The sequence below is a fragment of the Pinus tabuliformis genome, chromosome 9, assembly GCF_031772625.1.
Source record: "Pinus tabuliformis cultivar Carrire ecotype Pingquan chromosome 9, CPIR1, whole genome shotgun sequence".
Lineage (NCBI taxonomy): Eukaryota > Viridiplantae > Streptophyta > Pinopsida > Pinales > Pinaceae > Pinus > Pinus tabuliformis.
The window spans coordinates 561,311,824-561,334,877 of record NC_142307.1 but is presented as its reverse complement, the minus strand read 5'-3'; positions in this window follow the sequence as shown (position 1 = coordinate 561,334,877).

Genomic DNA, 23,054 nt, shown 5'->3' with positions numbered 1-23,054 from the left:
AGAGGAGCTAAGGGGCTTCCGATATACCCAGAAGGTACTTGGAAGACAGTCCGTGCGCGGTTCTGTCTAATGCGCTACTACTCGAAGGAGTACCCACAAGGGTTACAAGGGAGTCCAACAAGCGTGACCGCCTCTTGTATTTCCTGCGTGCATGCCTCCCCAAATCCGCAGTTTTATGCGCTCAACTACAGATCCCATGGTTTAAAGAAACCGGAACACGTCTCTAGCCAAAAAAAAATTTGCTACGAAATGAAGATCCCACCGGCCCTGGAAAGTGCTCTTGATACCACTTGTTATGCTCTTAACTTGCAAAAAGATACCCAAATACAAAATATGCGAAGAAAGATACCCAGAACATAGAATAGTGAGAGACAACAGAATATTTTATTATTCAGAAAGCAATGTTCACTGGCCTCTTCGAAGGGGCAACCTCCAATAGAGCAGAGCTCGATACCAAAATAAGACACGATGCTCCTCGCAGGGAGTCTCTATCCTTTATATATGACTCATACATGCAATACCATGGATCAATACCATGGGTTTTATTAATACCATGGCCCATTTGCAACTAATTGTGGTCCCGTCATTAATTGCGGGTTAACCACTTACAATTATTAATATGGGCTTTATTGACTCTTTACTATGACTCGATCCCACTACATAAATAAAGGGGTTAGTGTGGGACCCTAACACATGATGAGATGCAGCGTAGTGATGATGGGTGCAGCATGGTGAGGTGCAACATGATGACGAAATGCAGCACAATGATAGGTGAAGGAGTCACCTTGGAGAATCAGTTGAAGCAGCATGTCTTCAATTGATCTCATGTATCATCTTCTTACAGATGATCTATGCTCTTATCTAGATAAGTTAAAGTGTTGACTTTCGTTGTAAACGTATTATCTCTCTCTCTCTGTGCTGAACTATTGAAGAACATATAAGAAGAATTGATCAAGGGGCGGATAATATGGGGGAAGTTAGGGTCCCACCCTAACCCCCTTATTTATGTAGTGGGATCGAGTCATAGTAAAGAGTCAATAAAGCCCATATTAATAATTGTAAGTGGTTAACCCGCAATAAATGACGGGACCACAGTTACTTGCAAATGGGCCATGGTATTAGATAGATGGTATTAATAAAACCCATGGTATTGATCCATGGTATTGCATGTATGAGTCATATATAAAGGACAGAGACTCCCTGCGAGGAGCATCGTGTCTTATTTTTGTATCGAGCTCTGCTCTATTGGAGGTTGCCCCCTCGAAGAGGCCAGTGAACATTGCTTTCTGAATAATAAAATATTTTCTGTCTCTCACTATTCTATGTTCTGGGTATCTTTCTTCGCATATTCTATATTTGGGTATCTTTTTGCAAGTTAAGAGCATAACAAGTGGTATCAGAGCACTTTCCAAGGCCAGTGGGATCTCCATTTCTTAGCAAAAATTTTTTTGGCTAGAGACGTATTCAGGCGTCTTTAAACCACGGGTTCTGTCGTTGAGATCTACGGATTTGGGGAGGCATGCACGCACGAAATACAAGAGGTGGTCACGCTTGTTGGACTCCCTTGTAAACCCTGTGGGTACCCCTTCGAGTAGTAGCGCATTAGACAGAACCGCGTACGGACTGTCTTCCAAGTACCTTCTGGGTATATCGGAAGCCCTTTAGCTCCTCTGCAACCTCGCCATAAATAAACCGTCGGTCGTCTTGCTGCTACAGTACACCGAGAACAGCACTTGGAGAGATTACTCGCCCGTACGATAGGGTAGTTGGGTTGTACGGCTAAGGGTACGGTTGATCCTCCTTAGTTAGAGCCCTGAAACATTGGGCCGAGTACTACTGTCAGACCCTTATGTATATTGCGATCTGTAGCACCTGACACTCCTCGAGACCATAGCTCCCTTTTCTATCTTTGGATCACACATCATCTCTGCCAGATCCGCTTGTGCAACGGGGTGCAGCAGCAGCAGACATCAATCCCGCAGTTCCAACCAGCCATTCCGATCTATTAGATCCATCAGATCCGCAACAGCAATCTGTTCTGCCGCTCAGAGCTATCCGATCCGCCATTCAGATCTCTCAGATCCACCGAATCTGAGTAGTTGTGTGGGGTTCCTATACCGGGGCATGATTTTCGCAGGACTTTTGGCAGCATTGACATTTTGAGGATTCGGTTACTGCAGTATTCCTAAGGAAGGAGTAAAACTCCGTTAGGAGTTTTCAGAGAAAAAAAAAAGTCTGAGATCTTCCGGGGCGCTTATTGGTGATCTAGCCCATCAGAATCAAGACGACGAGCTGAGCACGGTGGTACCATTCAATTCTTAGTGAAAATTTTTTTTGGGCGGTCCCAAATTTCAAGAACATCAGGTCGGTGCATGATAGAAACTAGAGCTCAAGCCATGGCCAATGAGAGGATGGACAGACTAGAACAAACCTTGCAATCCCTCCAACTTCAGCTTGACAGACTAACTAGCATAATCCCGAAGGGCAAGGAGGAAGCCCACGAGGAGGCGTATATTGGCAATGGACATAGTGAGGGTGAGTCTAGCCACTCTCTTCACCTCTGGGGCCCCCACCAACAATCCCGTCCACGACCTCCCAAGTTGGATATGCATAAATTTGATGGTTCTCACCCGGCAGCATGGATAGCACAAATGGAGCAGTATTTCAATCTGAATAACATCTTAGATAATGAGACTCAGCTTATGGTGGGGAGCATGTACTTGGACACTGAAAGGTGGCAATGGTGGGAATGGCATCAACGTTGCAATGGACCTTTTGTGACTTGGACCACCTTCAAAAAAGCTCTTACAGACCGCTTTGACCAGGAATCTTCTTTTCTGGGTCGTCTTACTAAGCTCCGACAGACTGGCACAGTGGATGAATATGTTACAGCCTTTGAAGCCTTAGCCTTCCGCACTAGGGGTCTCTCAGATGTGTTCTACACGGAATGTTTTATCAGCGGTCTTAAAGAAGCCATAAAAGCCCACGTCCTACTGCACCACCCTCCCACATGGACGGAGGCTTGCAAGGTAGCTCGTAACGTGGAACGTGCGTTAGCAGCCCAGTACAGTCGCCCAAATTTCACAGCTAAGGGTCGCCCCCCACAGGCTCACAGCACGACTCAAACACTTAAGGTTCAAAAGGTGTCACCTGTAGAAATGGCCGAAAGAAGAAAGCAAGGATTATGTTACTACTGTGATGAAAAATACTCCCCAGGTCATAAATGCAAGGAGCCCAAATTTTTTCAAATTGATGCCACTGATTACAGCTCATCGGAGGAAGATCCACCACTGGAGGAACATGAGGCGGTAGAAGAGGACAACCAAAAGGACAATGTCCCTGACGAACCCGTTATTTCGCTGCATGCTTTGGCCGGGATTTCTTCACCTCAAACTCTCAAAATCAGAGGTTTTATTAAACATTGCCTAGTAGTAGTCTTGATTGATAGTGGAAGTACACATAATTTCATCCATCAAAAAGTCGCGGAAGCAGTGCATTGTTTTGTACGAGCAGTTTCTAACTTCCAAGTCCAAATTGCGGATGGGGGCACAATGAAATGTGAAGGCCGCTGTGAAAATGTCAAACTTCAAATGGGGGATTATCAATTGAAGACCCACATGTTTGCCATACACATGGGAGGGTGTGACATTGTCCTCGGTGCTGAATGGCTTCGCACCCTTGGGCCAATCACAATGGATTTCCAGGAGTTATATATGAGTTTTAAGCAGAACAACTCCACACATACCCTCCATGGACTCCAGGCGGGAGCTCCCTCTATCATCAGCTCGCATAGGATGGAAAAATTGCTAAAAAATGGCCATCATGGAGTTATAGCTCAATTTAATGCCATCCAGGCAGTCAAAACCAAGTCTCTGCCGATTCATCCTGAGATGCAACAGATTTTAAATAACCATCTGTCGGTCTTTGACAAGCCTCATGAGCTTCCACCCTCGAGAGGGGAACATGATCATAGCATCACCTTGGTTCCAGGGGCCCAACCCCTAAATGTGCGCCCATACAGATATCCGTTCACCCAAAAGAATGAAATAGAAAAAATAATCAAGGAACTTTTGGAAGCAGGTGTCATTCGTCCCAGCATTAGTCCTTATTCATCACCGTTGGTCATGGTGCTCAAGAAAGATGGGGAGTGGCGGATGTGTCCAGACTTCAGGGCCCTCAATAAGTTGACAGTCAAAGATAAATTTCCCATCCCGGTGGTTGATGATTTGCTGGATGAACTCAATGGGGCTCAATTCTTCACTAAGTTGGATCTTCGCTCAGGCTACCACCAAATTCGCATGAAGGAAGTCGACATTCCAAAGACTGCTTTCCGAACTCATGAAGGCCATTATGAGTTCCTGGTCATGCCATTCGGTCTTTGTAATGCCCCATCTACCTTTCAGAGCCTTATGAACCACCTTCTCAAACCATATCTTAGGAAATTTGTCCTTGTCTTCTTCGATGACATCCTCATCTATAGTTGCACTTGGGCCGCACATCTTCAGCATGTAGATCTACTCTTGCAACTGCTCTGCAAGCATAAATTATTTGTTAAGTCCAAGTGTTCATTTGGCATGGAAGAAGTTGAGTATTTGGGCCACATTATGGGGCGTGAAGGTGTCAAGGTGGACCCCAAAAAGATCCAGGCAATGCAGGATTGGCCTCAACCTAAGACCTTGAAGAGCCTAAGAGGATTTTTGGGTCTCACAGGCTATTATCGCAAATTTGTCCGCAATTATGGTCGCATAGCGAAGCCCCTCACTCAACTCCTGAAGAAAAATTCATTCTTCTGGAATGAGGACGCACAACAGGCATTTACAGCTCTCAAAAATGCCATGTGTTCCACTCCAGTCTTAGCACTCCCTGACTTCACCAAATCTTTTGTCATTGAATGTGATGCTTCGGGTACGGGTATTGGGGCGGTCTTAATGCAGGAAGGGCGACCTTTGGCCTTCACAAGCCAACAACTAAGTGGGAAGAATCTGGGCCAATCTACCTATGAGAAGGAAATGATGGCCATTTTACATGTAGTAGAGACCTGGCGACCTTACTTATTGGGGCGACGTTTCCAAATCCGCATAGACCATCACAGTCTTAAATATTTTTTGGAGCAACGCCTATCCTCCCCACAACAAAATAAATGGCTCGCCAAAATGCTAGGATATGATTATGAGATCATTTACAAGAAAGGACAAGAAAATAGTGTAGCAAATGCATTATCTCGCCAATTTGAGGAGGGAAGTACCCTGTTAGCAATTTCCCTTCCCATTCCAGAATGGATTGAAGAGGCTCGCAGGGAATGGTTTTCACATCCCGGGCTCTCCCAACTCATTTCTCAATTGCAGGCGGATCCAAATTCCACCAAGGGCTACTCGTGGCAAGATGAGATTCTTCGCTATAGGGACAGAGTCGTAATATCACCAACATCCACCCTCAAAAGTCGCATTTTGGCAGAATTGCACTCATCCCCCATTGCAGGACATTCAGGCTTTTAGAAGACGTATGCTCGCACCAGAAGATCATTTTTTTGGACAGGCATGAAAAAGGACATCCTTACTTTTGTAGCAGAATGCGATGTCTGTCAACGCCACAAAGGGGAGACCGTCAAAGCACCAGGCACATTACAACCGTTGCCTATCCCGGCAGCAATATGGACGGAGGTTTCTATGGATTTCATTACAGGTCTTCCAAAGTCAGGAAACAAGTCAGTCATCATGGTGGTTGTGGACAGACTTTCGAAGTATGCTCATTCTGCACCCTACCCCACCCGTTTACACCGACTTTGGTCGCTCAATCTTTCATGGATCAGATCTTCAAATTGCATGGCATGCCCACTTCTATTATGTCCGATCGCGACCTGATCTTCACCAGTAATTTTTGGCAGGAACTCTTCAGGCTACAAGGCATCCAACTAAAACTCAGTACTTCTTATCATCCACAAACAGAACTGAAGCCGTCAACAAATGTCTGGAAACCTACCTTAGGTGTTTCACTTCAGAAAAGCAACATCTTTGGGTACAGTGGTTACCTCTGGCTGAATGGTGGTAGAACACCAACTATCATGCCACCACCAAAATGACTCCCTATGAAGCAGTATATGGTCAACTCCCTCCTTCTCCTACTTCTTATATCAAGGGGTGCTCAAAGGTACAAGCAGTGGATCAACTCCTACAAAACCGTGCAACCATACTCGCCCATCTTAGAGAGAATCTTCATCAAGCTCAAAACCGCATGAAGCAACAGGTAGACCAGCATCGCTCATAGCGCCAATTTCAAGAAGGGGATCAGGTCTTTTTGAGGTTGCAACCATATAAGCAAACATCACTCAAAGACAAGGGTTGTCAGAAACTATCTCCAAAATTCTACGGACCATATCAAGTTCTTCAGCGCATTGGAGAAGTAGCCTACAAGTTGGCTTTGCCGCCTACTGCAAAAATCCATCCAGTTTTCCATGTCTCATGCCTCAAGAAAGTGATTGGGAACAATTGCAGAATTCAAACCAGTCTACCTGAATTGGACGAGGAAGGGTCAATCTAGCTCCAACCTGAACAGGTCCTAGACACACGAGAAAGGCACCTGTGTGGCCGCATGATTCTGCATAGACCCTTACTGCATAGACCCTTACTGGACCCTGGCTGTTATGTTGTGGTGCCTGCTGTGGTGTCTTATCTTCCAATATTACTTCAACCACTGAGCCCTCATCTGATGTATCAGCACCTGTAACCTTTTCTACTTCAACCTCTGTTTGTGTTTGATTGTCGATCATCACTAGCTCATCCTCTGATATGTCAGTCTCTAGAACATCTTCTGCTGCAGCCTCCTTGGACTCTACCTGTTTATTGATGGAAATATCCTGTAATGTAATTTTCTTCTTTTTATACCAGAGCTTCAAGAATTTCTTCTACACATTAATATTGATAGTACCCACAGATTCCATCCACGGGTATCCCAAAACAACATCCATATTATCTGTCTCTGAAGTATAAAAATCACCATGCAACAGATACTTATCCATAGAAATCTTCAATTCCTTATACACTTGAACATCCTCATCATCCACCTGTGTGTTTTCAATGTGTTTTGTGGGAACTTGCAATTTTTTTGCCAAATTAACATTGATGAAATTATGCTTGCAACTAGGATTTATAGAAACAATGATCTTCTCTTTCTAAATCAATGCATGAACCTGCAATAAGGAAACATCAGTAGAAAATAACCCTTTAGGTTTCTTGGTTTCCTTCTTTCCTGTAAAAATAAAATCTTTGCTAGGTTGTATGTCTGTCTGTGTGAGCTTATCTACAATATTATATTTATGGTCAAAGTGGTCTATAAGAGCTTTTTTTAATGTGTCTCAAGTTAAGGGCCTTCGATAGCAACGTTGATGCCTTTGCCACCATTGCCATCTTTCATTGTCCAAGTACATTTTTCCCATACGCAGCTGAGTCTCATCATCCATGATGTAATTCAATCTAAAACATTTCTCCATTTGTGCTAGCCATTTGGCTAGATGAGAGCCATCAAATTTATACAAGTCCCTCAAACTCTGAGCTAGGCCCGCCATCACACAAAAAATTGGTGAAAATTTGAAATTGTCACAGTTTAGTCAATATTGCTCAGAATCCCTATTATGACCTGTTTTCAGAAATGGAACAATCATTATGCATCTGCCCATGTGATAGAAATCTTGATCCACGCACTGGAATGTCAGATCTGCGCTGCAACTCTCCCGCCGTCACCAAAATTTCTGCAAAAAAAACTGATTTTAAATCAACGATATCTCCCTCATCTGGACTCCGATTCGACTGATTTTTTTTTTGAAATTGGGTATTTTTTCACAAAGAATCCAGATCTGCAATTAGATTTTGCAGATATTGCACCAGAATGTCCAGATCTGCGCCGCAAACTCGCTACCCCGAAAAATTGTCTGCAACCCCACTGATTATCCACAAGATTAGTTTTACGGTCAAAGTGGTCCATAATAACTTTTGTGAATATGTCCCAAGTCAAGGGCCTTTAATAGCAATGTTGATGCCTTTGCCACCATTGTCATCTTTCATTGTCCAAGTACATTTTTCCCATTCTCAGCCGAGTCTCATCATCCATGATGTAATTCAAACTAAAACATTTCTCCATTTGTGCTAGCCATTTGGCTGGATGAGAGCCATCAAATTTATACAAGTCCCTCAAACTCTGATCTTGGCCCGCCATCACAAAAAAAAAAATGGCGAAAATTTGAAATGGCCACAATTCTGTCAATATTGCTCAGAATCCCTATTATGACCTGTTTTTGGAAATGAAACAACCATTCTGCATCTGCCCATGTGATAGAAATCTTGATCCAGGCACTCTAATTTCAGATCTGCGCTGCAACACTCCCGCCGTCACCAAAATTTCTGCAAAAAAGAGTTGATTTTAAATCAGCGATATCTCTCTCATCCGGACTCCGAATTGACTGATTTTTCTTTTAAATTGGGTATTTTTTCACAAAGAATCCAGATCTGTAATTATATTTTATAGATCTTGCACCAGGACGTCCAGATCTGCGCCGCAAACTCGCTGCCCTGAAAATTTGTCTGCAACCCCACTAATTTTTAGATCAGCGATATCTCCTTCATCCGGACTCCGATTCGACCGATTTTTTTTTTGAAATTGGGTATTTTTCACATAGAATCCAGATCTGCAATTAGATTTTGCAGATCTTGCACCAAAACATACAGATCTGATCTGCAAACTCACTGCCCCCAAAATCCTGCAAAAAAAAAAAAAAAATCTCCACTGTTTGCCCAAGAAAGTGCTTTGATACCACTTGTTATAGATCTGATATGAAAATATAAGATAATGCAAATAAACCCAGAAATAATATGAAATGATTCTTTATTGATAAAACCCTTAAGGTAGGGTAACACCATACATTCACTCCTTAAAGAAGGAGAACACTCCACAAGCCATATGCTTGTTCATACAATAATCCTTGACAATATTCCTTGACGTAGAATCTCTAGCCTCTGTATAGGCCTCATACATACAATACCATGGATTATTACCATGGTTCCCTCATACCATCGAACTAATACCATGGGCCCCTTACATTATTACTAACTACTTGTGGTCCCTTACATGATATGGGTTAACCACCGTATTTATTACTATGGCCCCTCCCATTATTACCTTGGGTACCTCCCTTGGTACCCCATATTATCCCCCCTAGGTATATAACACTTGGGTTGTTACTTAGATACCAATGGATTGGCCAGGGAGATTGATCATGAGAGAGAGAATGAAAAGTACCTCCCTAGCTAAGAGGGAATGTTGAAAATTGGTAGCTTTGGTCAATGTTTTCATTGGCAAAGTGAAGGAGAAAATTTGTATTTTACATGTTGACCATGTTGACCTCATTTGCACAAGTCGGCCCCACTCAATGAAAGTTTTTGACCCCAAAGTCAAAAACCCGCCTCATAGCACGGGTAAATTGGAGTTCGTGGACCTCATTTGGAACACATCATACACATCCATTTGATCTGAAATAGAAGAAGAACAATTCACATGTGCAAAGAAGAAGAAGAAGATTTTTTTTGTGTTGACCACCTCTCTTGTTTCTGACTTTGACCAATGTTGACTTAAGCATTCTTGCTTTTGTTTGATGGAGACTTTGATTGGTTTTGGAGACCGAAAGTTTCAATGGTTTGTTGACTTTGTTTGACCGAAAATTTGCTATTCAGGCTCGCTAACCAAGGATTGACTACAGGTCAACTTCTATACTTTGACCGAGTTCTGATTGTGGTTCGTTGACTAAGATTTGATCGAATTTTGGCCCTTTCTGTTCAACTACCTTAGGCCAAAATTCGACCCCTCCATTGTAGACTTTGACTTGGACCAACATTGACTATTTTCTCACTCCTTTGACTAGTTTGACTTGGAATTACTGAGGTCAGAGATTGGAATCTTGTTTGGAATATCCTTATGTACATTTTTTGATAAATTGAACTCTCTCATAAGGAAAGATTTGTTGGGTTTTCCCCTTATTGGGTTTTTTCCCTGGTCGCTAACCTAAATTTTGGTGTCTCTTGTCTTATTATTTACTATGATCTCTATTTCTCTATTGAAGAATTTAATGGTTGGAATTTTTCATGTATAATTGCTTAATGATTGGAATGCTCGAAGAAGTTCAATTATATCATTAGAAGTAGTTATTAGTTTGAAAATTTGTACTAGGCTTGATTGCACTAGAAAATCAACATGGAATGCATACATATGATTTATGGTTGTCTATCTTCCAATAAATCACATGGTTGCTTCGTGGAAGTAGAAACATCTAGAGCATCGGATTTCTGATTACTTTCCCTTAGCACTGCTTCCAAGGACAAAGCATGAAACCCTTCATTGGCACCAATCACAATTTTTATGTATATATTCAACCTATCATTCTTGAAATCAAACTATCCTTTGACCTGACATGCAAAGAGGTTAGAGTCACCAATAATCTTTAACTGCTTAATATTCATTTCTTTAGATAAACTCAAACCAATCAATAATGCTCATATTTTGCAATATTGTTAGTGGCGTCAAATTCTAAATGAAATGAATAACATAAAATTTTACCTTTTGGTGAGGTGAATACAATAACTGCACCATTACTTGTCTTTGATGATGAACTGTCAAACTTCATGATCCATATGTTGTCAGTGTCTTCTTGAAGTTGCTCACACATGGCCATGACAGTGTAAGAACCCAGTCCATCATCATTGACATCTTCAATAGAGTATGTTATCTTCTCCCTTAGATTTTCAATGTGCTCTTTTCGGAATTTCTCCCTCTGAAATGTCACATGCTCACCTTCGCCAATGGGAATGGTGGCATAAGTTAAATCCAACTGAATACTTCCACCTAATTGTGAAGCCCATTTACAGTGGGAGGAGCATCAATTATGACTATATCCATTTCAATACACTTATTTGAGAATGTCGTGAGGTGAAGTTGCAAATCCTTGATCAGTCTAATGACCAACACTTCATAGGAGAAGAGGTCAAGAGTGAAGAGTTGGTGTCCCTAGCATTGAATGGGATGTTTTCATGTTTGTAGCCTTTTTTCCAAGGATGTGTGCTTGATTAAATATTCCCAACTTTGAGTACCTATGAGATAATTTTGTCTAGGGGGAGACAAGAATGGGGACAATTACGAGTATAGAGGAGGAAGAGTTAAACCTAACCCACATTGGGAGAATGAAGAAAGGAAGAAAGAAGGGAGGGTTGGGGAAGGCTTAGAAGAACAAGGAAGATTCAATATCTTCAAACAAAGGAAGGACTTGAGTCACACCAAGTGCTTCAAGTGCCACAAGAACGAGAACTATGGTTCTCAATGCCCTAAGAAGAAGGGGAAGGCAAGAAAACGATAGAAACAAAAATAGTTTGTAGGGAGTGCAAAAGATTCTATAAAAATTGATGATCTTGCAGCGAGAGTTGAGACAACTTTCTTCATGATTTTCATGCCCTTTCTACCAAAACCGTTTCAAGGGTTGGATGACACATGGAGGGTGGAGCTTCTAAATTTTAAACACGTGATGACTACCAAATCAAATTCTCTAGATTAGAAGAACAAGGTCCTAGAATGTAGGTGGCGCTTGGTGATGATGTCATGTACCCAGTGGTTGGTATGGGTTCCGTCCCATTATGCATGCAAATAAGAGATGTTTTTGAGCTACATGAGGTACTTTGTGTTCTCGATTCGACAAACAATCTACTTTTACATTCTTGTTTGACAAATCTGAAGTGTTTTGTTGAGTTTGATGATCAACAAGTGATTATTACAAAAGACAGCATAAATAGGATGCTAGCAGATCCCATGAAGCATGTAGCTTTGGTGCATAGCAATGACAATTTGTGTGAGCTTTGGCACATATGATCATGTAACTTGAATTATGGAGATTTACCTCTCTTGAGGACATGGTGTAGGGCTTGTTGGGTGATCCAAGTGGATATTGGTGGCCACCTGCCTATTCCACTTAGACCCTCACCATTGTTTTTTCAGTTTTTTTTTAGTTTCCTTAATTGTAACAAAGTTTACTATTTTTGGAAGTTTTTCGGATCCTGAACTTCCAGAGCCGTTTTGAGGCCCTAAACAACGTTTTTTTGCAAAATGAATCTGGTATTTTTAAAGAAATCGTATTGGCAGTTGTAGTCTTTGAAAAGATCTTTCCAATGAGGTATCATACACGTTAAACAAAGATAATATGACCAAGTAACAACCCTAGGAAGTTGGTTGCCCAACTAACCCCAACGAGGCCCATAAACTCTTGTTGTTACATCTCCTCCGGTTAGGGTTTTGGTTATTTAGGGTTTTCTCTTATTGTTCAATAATAAAAAGGCCCTTGAGACTCATTGTAACTCAGTTCAAAGGCATGTAGCAGCTACATCTTTTCTCAGAGAGAAGCTACCATCGCCTGAGCTAGTCTTATTTCCATTCTATTTGTAAGCATATTTCGGTATTTGATATTAATGAAATGAAGTGTTATTTCTGCTGCATCTTTGTATTTTTGGTTATATATGTAATTTGTTGCGTTCCTGTTTAAATTCGGATCAGTGGTAGCAAAGTGGTCTGCTCTTTCTCTGTTTTTCTTTGCATGTCCCCAACAAGGTCGAGATATAAAGAGTTAGGGCTCGATCTAGTTGAACCTTTGCAAGATCGGCCTCCCAAACTCTGACGGCCGCCCATGGGGGAAGAAAAGTGATGAGCCCCAAAAATGGGTAATTATATGGGCTCATTCGGCCTCTTATTTCGAATTAATCCACCATTCTCACTAGTTTGTTGCATGTTTTTGAATATATTTATGCTAATAGAGTGAATTGGGTTAGTCATTTTGCCATGTAGTCTAATGAATGTTTTATGCAAATTTTTTGGATAATTTTGGACAAAGTCAAGGAATTTATGAGCAAATGGCAGCCAAAATTCGAGGAAAACAAGGAAGAGGATTTGTAAGGATGGTGTCTCCTTCATTTATGACCCCTTCCCTCGAATCCTCCATCAGCAACTCGGAGCACAAAGGTCCACATTGATGATTCCAAGGGGCAGCCGAGCAAGTAAAGTAGGACTGTTGTTTATCTTCAGTTCTAGGAAGCCGAGTTCCTTGATTTTAAGAGGACTGTTGGAGGTCCCCATTTGTATAAATAAGGAGGCTTAGAGCCTCAGTAGGTTAGCCAGTTATTAGTAGATTTTCGCACTTTTGTGAAGCATTGTGTTCAGCTTATTTTCGAGTTCCTTTTTGAGAACAGTTTATGTAATGTAACTGTTACTTTTGATAATGAAGATAAAACAGTTTTTGAGCCAGCAGTGATCTCTTTCAGAGGGCTGAAGCTCCTAGGTTAGGGCCCAACCCAAGCTGTCCAGCACCTCCTACTGTGTACTTATATGTTTTTGCTTCAATTCATGAATTTCTATTGCATAGATTCATTTTACTTTGTTAGATTAAGTTGTTTTTGATGGTTAGTATAGTTGTTTTTGTTTCAAGTTTCTTAAGTAAGTTACTGAAATGACAAAATATGATTCAAAAAGGCCAACAGCGGGCCCTGTCTCCTTTCTCACTTCCTGGGACTATGATTTGAGATCAAAGCACTACTGCTGCCACCAAAAACACAGTTTTTGCTCTTCCATGCAACAACTAGTGTGATAACTTGATTTGGGAAAGTTGATATTGTTTTAGATTCAGTTGCTTAAATAATTTCCTGTTCTTTTCCTATAGATCTCTCTGCATGCCTTTCTGTTCATCGGTTACTGTTCAGCATTTTTTGTTTGTAGGTCAGAAATTAGGTCAAGCTAGACAAAGTTATGTTTTCATGGTATAGTTAGTTCTTGCTTTGGTCAGTTTGATAAATAAATGTGCAGGTCTCTTGCAGGACATCTTAGCTCACCATACACCCGTAGAACAGCCAGCACCAGCCCCCCTCTCACAGATTTCCCAACTCATTTGCAACATTTCGCCAATCTGCCCTAATTTCTGCGTTTTTTTCCATAAAGTTGCTTTCTTGCCATTTGAACAAATCCAACCATCACGTTCGTTCTTGATCTTCCTTGACAAAGTTCTAGACACCTCAACACCTTCATCTAGCCTTCAGTTCCCCTTTCCTATCATTTTTCCACCTTCAAAACTCCAAAAATAGCTCTCGGCCTCCTCTTGTAAATCCCCGACAGCCTCCTGTAGAATTTCCTGTGAGTGATTTTTCGAAGTCCGATCGCTATGGAAGTCTTCAGAAGGGTACTACGGGCTTCTTAGGACCTCTCCACACCTTCCTCCACCTCTGCAACAACCAACTCCATCTTCCTTTGCCACCAAACCTCTGCACAATCACAACCAGATAAATCACAAGCATAATAATTTCACACAAAAACACTCAAAAGCACAAAAAGATGTTTTCTTCTCATTTCTTTTCAGAAATAGCTTAAATAAATGCAGTTTACCTTTTTAGTAGTTAATGGCATTCATTTCTTCAGTTTTCATCTCTTTTCTTGCAAAAGTAGGTTAATAAGTAAATCAGGGTTTTCTAGGGTTTGCTAGGGTTTGTGTTACATTTCAGTTCTTCTCTTTCTGCTAACGGATTAGCCCCTGTAGAGTTAGTTTTCTTTTATCACAGTCAAAGCTTCTTCTGAGAACTCATAGAAGTTGGCTTAACCTCCTAGCGAACTTGCGCCAGCTGATCAAGTGACAGCCTGCAGTAAGAGCTAGTATTTGTGTATACAGCACCGTCGCTTCCAAGTTTGTTACGAACTATCAGGTTGATAAAAGTAAAGTAGGAAGCCCCAGGAGTTACAGCATTATTGCAGCAATAATGCTGCTCACCACTTTTTGGCACCGTTGCTGGGGAAGCGTCAGAATATTTTGTAATTACTGTTTTTCTTCTATTTTCTACTCAACATTCTGTCAAGTAGTTTATTTCAGCGAAAGTAGAGTAGTTGTTTCATTTCAATTCTGCGATTTCAATTCTGTAAAAGTAGATTAGGCATTTCCTGCTTTCATTTCAATTCTGCAATTTCATTTCAGCAAGCGTAGATTAGGCATTTCCGGCTTTCATTTCAATTCTGCAATTTCATTTCAACAAGCGTAGATTAGGCATTTCCTGCTTTGATTTCCAAGCGTAGATTAGGCATTTCCTGCTTTCATTTCAATTCTGCAATTTCCATTCCAGCAAAGTAGATTAGTCATCTCCTGCTTTCATTTCAATTCTGCAATTTCCATTTCAGCAAGATTCATTTCAGTTAGTTGCAATTTGTTGTTCAATCCATTTCAGTTTTGCAGGTACAAGCAGAAAAAACAAAAATCACCCAAAAAGAGATTTCCTTTCATGCCTCGTAGGAACATAGATAATTCAGGAAAATTCCTACCCAACACCCCCACCACATCACTAAGTCACCATTCTCTCTTCTTTGGTGGCAGTGATCCAGAAGAACCTATAGGTGAACCTCCAGAGATATACGAAGATCCTATAACAGAAGAAGAGCAAGAAATCATTCCTCCTGAGACCATGGCTGAAAACAGAAACGTTAGAGGAAACGGGGAAAGAATAGAGGGTGTCTTTCCTATCCGGGAGACCAATGGGGACACTAAAATGAAAAACATAAGTCCTTCAACCTTACCTCACTTCCATGGATTGACTACCGAAAATCCCGATACCTTCTTGTTTGAATTTGTTGTTCTCTGTCGAACCTATGACTATGCAAAAGATGAGCAGAAGTTGAAACTATTTCCTTCTACCCTCAAGGATGCAGCGTTGCGCTGGTTCATGGGGTTACCTGGAAACAGCATCACAACTTGGGCTCAGATGCAGCAAGCCTTTAACAACAAATATCAGGACTACTGTAGATCAAAGGATACCAAGGAAGAAATCTTCTAAATGACCATGGGAAGTGATGAGTCCTTAGAAGACTATGAAGAGAGGTTTCAGCTCAGTTATAAAAGGGTCAGGTGCACACTTGACCCCAAATCTCTGAAGTTGGTCCTGCTCAGAGGAGTCCCTGAAGACCTTCTAGATACCCTCCATTTGTTGGCTGGGGGAGACATCTACCAACTACCTTATGATGACATAAAGACTGTGTTTAGAAACCATTCTAGGTCAGCGAGAAAAAAAGGCAGGGTAAGTCAACCTTTAGCCAGTACATCCTCATCCAGTTCATCCCTTAGAAGTGAATTTGAGAATCGGCTGGAAGATTTCAAGAGCAAGATGAGGCAGACTCTTGCCATGCAAATGGATACCTTGCATATCAAAAGGAAACAAGAGGAAGCTGAGAGGGCTTTGGCCATCTTTTGTCCTAGGTGCACTAGAAGGCACCCTCGGAACGAATGTCCATTGAACTCTATAGAAGTGTGTTCAGTCTGTGAAGAAGACCATCCTACGAATCAGTGCCCTTCCTTGCCTGGACTTAAAGCTACATATCAGGGGGCCGAAGGAGCCACTGAACCACTCTATTTCATGAACCAAAGGAGGCCACATGGGCCCAGACCTTACCAGCAGAGAATGCAAGGGACATCCCAGACCTATTACAACCCCAATCAAGCCACTTCCATGCCTTCTTGGGGTCCCCCTGTTCATCCTTCTTGGTCCACACCCCCTCCTTGGTCATATCCATCTCAATACCATGCTCAGCCAGTTGCTCATTCGTTTCACTCTTATGCTCAGCCACAGCCTCAATGGAATGCACCACATCAGGGGTGGAGGCCCCAGTACAACTCTCCTCCCGCTCTTTTGCCTCCACCACCTGTTCAACCACAACCATTGCCTCCTGCTCCACCAAGGCAACCTCAAATACCTGCTCAACCGAACCCGAACCCCAATAATAGACAGGCCCAGCAGGTATATAGTGGAGAAACATCATGCCCGACCTATGTTGTGGAGATTCAGGAGATTAACCTACAATCTGGGAAGGTTCTCCCAGATAACCAACCTCCCCCTAAGGAGGATGAGGAAAAACAGGAAAGTGAACCAAAGGCCATTCCACCCTTTCCTGAGAGATTAACTGGAACCACACAACCGACCCTAGAAGAAACTAAACTTCTGGGAGAATTAAAACAGTTATGTGTAAAGATACCACTTCTCCAAGCCATAAAGGATGTGCCTATATACAACAAAATGATCAAGGAGAAGTGCTTCAGGCACCCAGGCAGGCGCAGGAGAGATGCTCCAACCATCAATGTCATAGGACAAGTACCCGACCTGATGCCCACATCAATGGCACCGTAATCCCCCATACCCTGATTGATCTAGGGGCTACCATTAATGTGATGACCAAGGACACTATGCTCAAGCTCAGCCTTCAGGGCTCCCTGAGAAAGACCACAACCGTACTACAGTTAGCACATCACTCCACCGTGACCCCTGAGGGGATTGTGGAAGATGTAATGGTCTCCATCGATTCTTGGGAGTACCCTGCTGATTTCCTAGTTCTCCAGCCAAAGGCAAAGCTCACTGGGTATCCTCTCATCCTGGGAAGACCTTGGTTGGCTACTGCAAATGCCTACATCAATTGTTGAGCTAGGAACATGACAATCAAGAATGGGCATATGTCCAAGCAGCTAGTCCTATATCCTCCTACCCAACCTTTGTTAGAACATGATTTACCTCTCTGGTTGGAGGAGGAAGATGAGGATGAATTCTATTCCGCACCATTGTGTACAATAGAAGCTACCATGGGGGGCCCACAAACCGAGGATGATCTTATTGAAAACTTGATTTAGAATCCACCCCCCAGTGTGTTGCCATTAGAAGAGCTAGTGGAAGAAACCCAAGCCAATCCCTTAGTTGATCTCTGTGTGGCTGATCCGACCTCTCTCCGAGTTAAGAATGTGGAATTCGGCCTAGAAAGAACCTTGAAGATCAACTCATCCCTATCCACCTCTCAGGAGAAAGAACTGTGTAGCTTATTGAAAAACCACTCGGATGCTTTTCCTTGGAGCTATAAGGAGTTGAAGGGAGTCCACCCTTCAGTATGTACTCGATGCCCACATCAATGGCACCGTAATACCCCATACCCTGATTGATCTAGGGGCTGCCATTAATGTGATGACCAAGGACACTATGCTCAAGCTCAGCCTTCAGGGCTCCCTGAGAAAGACCACAACCGTACTATAGTTAGCACACCGCTCCACCGTGACCCCTGAGGGGATTGTGGAAGATGTAATGGTCTCCATCGATTCTTGGGAGTACCCTGCTGATTTCCTAGTTCTCCAGCCAAAGGCAAAGCTCACTGGGTATCCTCTCATCCTGGGAAGACCTTGGTTGGCTACTGCAAATGCCTACATCAATTGTTGAGCTGGGAACATGACAATCAAGAATGGGCATATGTCCAAGCAGCTAGTCCTATATCCTCCTGCCCAACCTTTGTTAGAACATGATTTACCTCTCTGGTTGGAGGAGGAAGATGAGGATGAATTCTATTCCGCACCATTGTGTACAGTAGAAGCTACCATGGGGGGCCCACAAACCGAAGATGATCTTATTGAAAACTTGATTTAGAATCCACCCCCTAGTGTGTTGCCATTAGAAGAACTAGTGGAAGAAACCCAAGCCAATCCCTTAGTTGATCTCTGTGTGGCTGATCCGACCTCTCTCCAAGTTAAGAATGTGGAATTCGGTCTAGAAAGAACCTTGAAGATCAACTCATCCCTATCCACCTCTCAGGAGAAAGAACTGTGTAGCTTATTGAAAAACCACTCGGATGCTTTTCCTTGGAGCTATAAGGAGTTGAAGGGAGTCCACCCTTCATTCTGTACTCATCACATTTACATTAAAGAAGATTGTAAACCAGTCAGGCAGCCTCAAAGGAGGATGAATCTAGCCCTTAAGGACATTGTCAAAGAAGAACTGCAAAAATTACTGGATGCAAGATTCATCTACCCTATCTCTGACAGCGAATGGGTCTCTCCTTTGGTGCTAGCGCCAAAGAAAAATGGGAAGTGGAGAATCTATTTCGATTATCGAGAACTAAACAAGGCCACCAAAAGGACCATTTCCCTTTGCCTTTCATAGACAAAGTGTTAGATGGCCTGGCGGGGAAGAAGTTCTTCTCCTTCCTAGATGGGTTTAGCAGGTACAACTAGATCCAAATCAGCCCGGAAGACCAAGATAAGACCACTTTCACTTGTCCTTGGGGTACCTTTGCATACCGAGTCCTTCCTTTTGGGTTGTGGAATGCTCCCGCCACTTTCCAGAGAGCAGTATTGCGTATATTTGTTGAACTGGTTCATGATTCAGTGGAAATCTATATGGATGACTTTACCCCTTATGGTTCTAACTTCAAGGAAGCTTTGACTAACCTGGGAAAAGTTTTAACCGAGTGCATTGAAATGAACCTGTCCCTCAGTCCTGAAAAATGCGAATTCCTGGTGACCTAAGGGACTATGCTAGTTCATACAATTTCTCAGCAAGGATTACAGGTGGATCCCAACAAAATTTCCATCATCCAAAGGGTCCCACCTCCTCAAAAGGTAAGAGATGTTCGGAGTTTTCTAGGCTTAGCAGGATATTATAGAAGATTCATTAAGGATTTCAGTAAGCTAGCCTCTCCATTGTTTGGTCTTTTGGGGAAGATGCTGAGTTCATATGGACTGACAACTATCAAGAGGCTCTAGATACCTTGAAAAGTACACTGGTGACTACCCCAATTTTGAGAGGTCCAAACTAGGCCCTACCTTTCCACATTCATACAGATGTCTCGAACAAAGCGATAGGAGCAGCCTTAGGGCAAGTTGATGAGAAGCTGCCTTATGCCATATATTTTGTAAGTAATAACTTGTCCAAGGTAGAATTAAATTACACTGTAAACGAAAAAGAGCTCCTAGCTGTAGTCCATTCCCTAAATAAATTCAAACACTACATCACCGGCTATCAAACATTTGTACACACTGATCATGCTGCAATTAGGTATTTAATGAACAAACCAGATGTAAATGCTCGTATTATTAGATGGTTACTTTTATTGCAGCAATTTGATCTAACCATTGTTGATAAGCCGGGTAAGGAAAATGTTGTTGTTGATTTTCTGTCTAGATTAGATCTGCCTGCAGGTGAAGAAGGAATGGTGGATGATCAAATGCCAGATGAACACCTATTTGCTATCTCAGTACTCTCTCCATGGTTTGTTGATATAGCAAATTACTTGGTTTCAGCACAGTTTCCGCCACACCTGTCCTCAAAAGAGAAAAGCAAGATCGTGAGGAAAAGTGCTCCATTCACCTGGATTGGGGGCAATCTCTTCAAACTTGGCCCAGATCAGATTTTGAGGCAATGTGTCAGGGAGGAGGAAGTTTTTGACATTCTCCTAACCTGTCATGATGGGCCCTGTAGGGGTCATTTTGCAGCAAAGAGGACCACCTTCAAAATTCTGCAAACTGGTTACTATTGGCCCACTTTTCATCAAGATGTCAGAAGATATATCAGTATGTGACCGATGTCAAAGGATGGGGAAACCTATTCCAAAGGATGAGATGCCCTTGCAACCTCAAGTGACTTTCGAGCCATTTGAGAAGTGGGGCATGGACTTTGTGGGTCCTATCAACCCTCCTTCAAAACAAAAATCTTACATCATTGTGTGCACTGATTATCTGACAAAATGGGCAGAAACAAAGGCGATCAAGGCAGCAACAGAAGAAAAAGTAGTTGAGTTTTTTAGGGAGAATATATTCTACAAGTTTGGATATCCAAGAGAATTAGTCACAGATCAAGGGAGTCAGTTTACATCCAATCTGATTGAAGACCTGCTCACACACCACAAAATTAAGCACAGAACTTCCACCCCTTATCATCCGCAAGCAAATGGACAGGTGGAAGTCACTAATAGAGCTTTGGAAGGAATTTTGACCAAGGTAGTGAGCAGCAGCAGAAAGGATTGGGCAAATCAATTAGTTGAGGCCACCTGGGCCTATAACACCACCTAGAAAATCACCACAGGGTTCACACGCTACGAGCTGGTCTATGGGAAGAAGGCTTTGTTGTCAATAAAATTTGAATATAACACCTTAAGGATGGCAGCTCAACTGGACCTAGATCTCAGCCATGCACAAACGGAAAGGTTACTTTAACTAAATGGATTTGATGAACAGAGATTGCAAGCCCTTCTCCACTCAGAGGTAGTCCAACTTCAAAGGAAAATATGGCATGACAGACACCTTAAAGAAAAACAATTCCAGGAAGGAGATTAGGCACTGCTGTATGATTCAAGATATAAAGATTTCAAGGGCAAACTGAGGACAAGATGGCTGGGACCATACATAGTAGAAAAATGCAATGACAATGGTTCAGTTATGATCTGGACCATCGATGAAGAAACCATCCCCATGCTCGTCAATGGGCATAGGTTGAAGATCTACATAAAGCCCCTCTCCAAGAAGGAATTCATTGAAAATCTGAGTAAAACAGTGTTGGTAGTGGAGCAGGGCTCTGCATTCACTCCACCACACTCTAAACACACAAAAAAACAGAAAGAGAAAAAAACAGAAAAATAAAATAAAATATCCCTGTGTGAAAACCTCCTGGAGCATCCAAGGCACGCAGTGAGGGTGAAAACCTCTTGGAGGCGCCCCAACTCTCTCAAAAAAAAAGAGAGAAAAATGAAAAAAGAAAAAACAGAGAAAAAAACAGAAAAACCAACTTCTTTTGAATGCATTGCAGATTGCAGGAGGGTCACAGAAGAAAAAAAGGACATGGCCAAGCTGAATACACCCTTGATAGCTCATTTCTCCATCGCCATTGTCTTTTCCCAAGCCCTGGTCTCACTTGTTCTGGAAATTTTGCATCCTACAGGAAGCTCTGTGCATTCTACAAGAGGCTCCTGTAGAAACCACAGAGGGCTCAAAATCAAGTTCAGAAAAGAATCAGAGGGCTAGAAATTTGTCCAGAAGACCTGTGGACCTCCCTGCCACCATTCATCCTCCTAACTCTCCATTCCATCCCTGCACCACTGCATTTCCACTCATTTCTTTCTTCCCTACACAAGAAAACACAGAAATCTTGTTTCTTTTATTTAAAAAAAAACAAAACAAAAATGAAGAATAAACAGCAACATTCTTAACTTGTTTCTTACCTGGTGCATACCAACTGCTTTTCCTTTTCTTCAGAACCTTCCTCAGCTATCTTTTCAGTCCCTACTCAAACCTCAGTGAAAAATTTTAGAGGGAAAAGCAGTTACAGGAAATCCTGCGGGATTCCTGTAATAGTTGATCTCTTTAAAAAAACAAGCTCCAGAGGCAGGGTCAGTGCAGCCACAAGTATATACAACGTGCAAGGAGCCGTTCCTGATCAAATATCACCAGCATGAGGTAGCCAAGCCACCAGTTCAGAAGCCACGAGCGCCAACAACAGCAACAATCCAAGAACAAAGTGCCAAAGTCTGAACATGCAAAGCACAATAGCGACTAACAGGTAAGTGGCTAAACCCATTCCTCTATTGCATGAATATGATTTAGAAACTGCATGAACCATTGAGATGGTCACGATTAAACGAAATCGGTGGCCAGCTAACTGGCCACCCTCGTCCAATTCGAACAAGCCTCGTCCAATTCAAACAGCATTCAGTGGATGCAATCAGCACGTGTGTTTAGTCAACTCGGGAAGAAAAACTCAAACAGGTAGTGGTGGCGGCGTATAACGAGAATGATGGAAGTGATTGCGGGCAAGCAGCATGAAGTATCATAATGGCACTGAAGTAGGGACCAACGGTCCGGATGGGGATAACGTACCCTTCTTGCCACCTCACCTCATCACCACAGAACACGCCATAAGCTTAAGTACGCTGCAGTCGAAGCCTCCACCACCTTTGTTTTCATTTGCATCGACGAGTTCTCGGCTGCAACAACTCACCTACCACCTTCAGAACCTCGAAACAGTCGCTCTCTGCCAGTTTCGAAACCCTTCCGCTTATCGGGCTCTACAGGAGCATTATCGCACTCTACAGGAGCGGAAACACAGTCTACAGGAGCCTTTCTACAGGAAGGCCAGTGAGTAGCTCTGCAGAGGGAAAATTCGGGATTTTGTGCCAAATTCGAGCTCGAAAGAAGGTAGGCTCAGACAACCCACTCT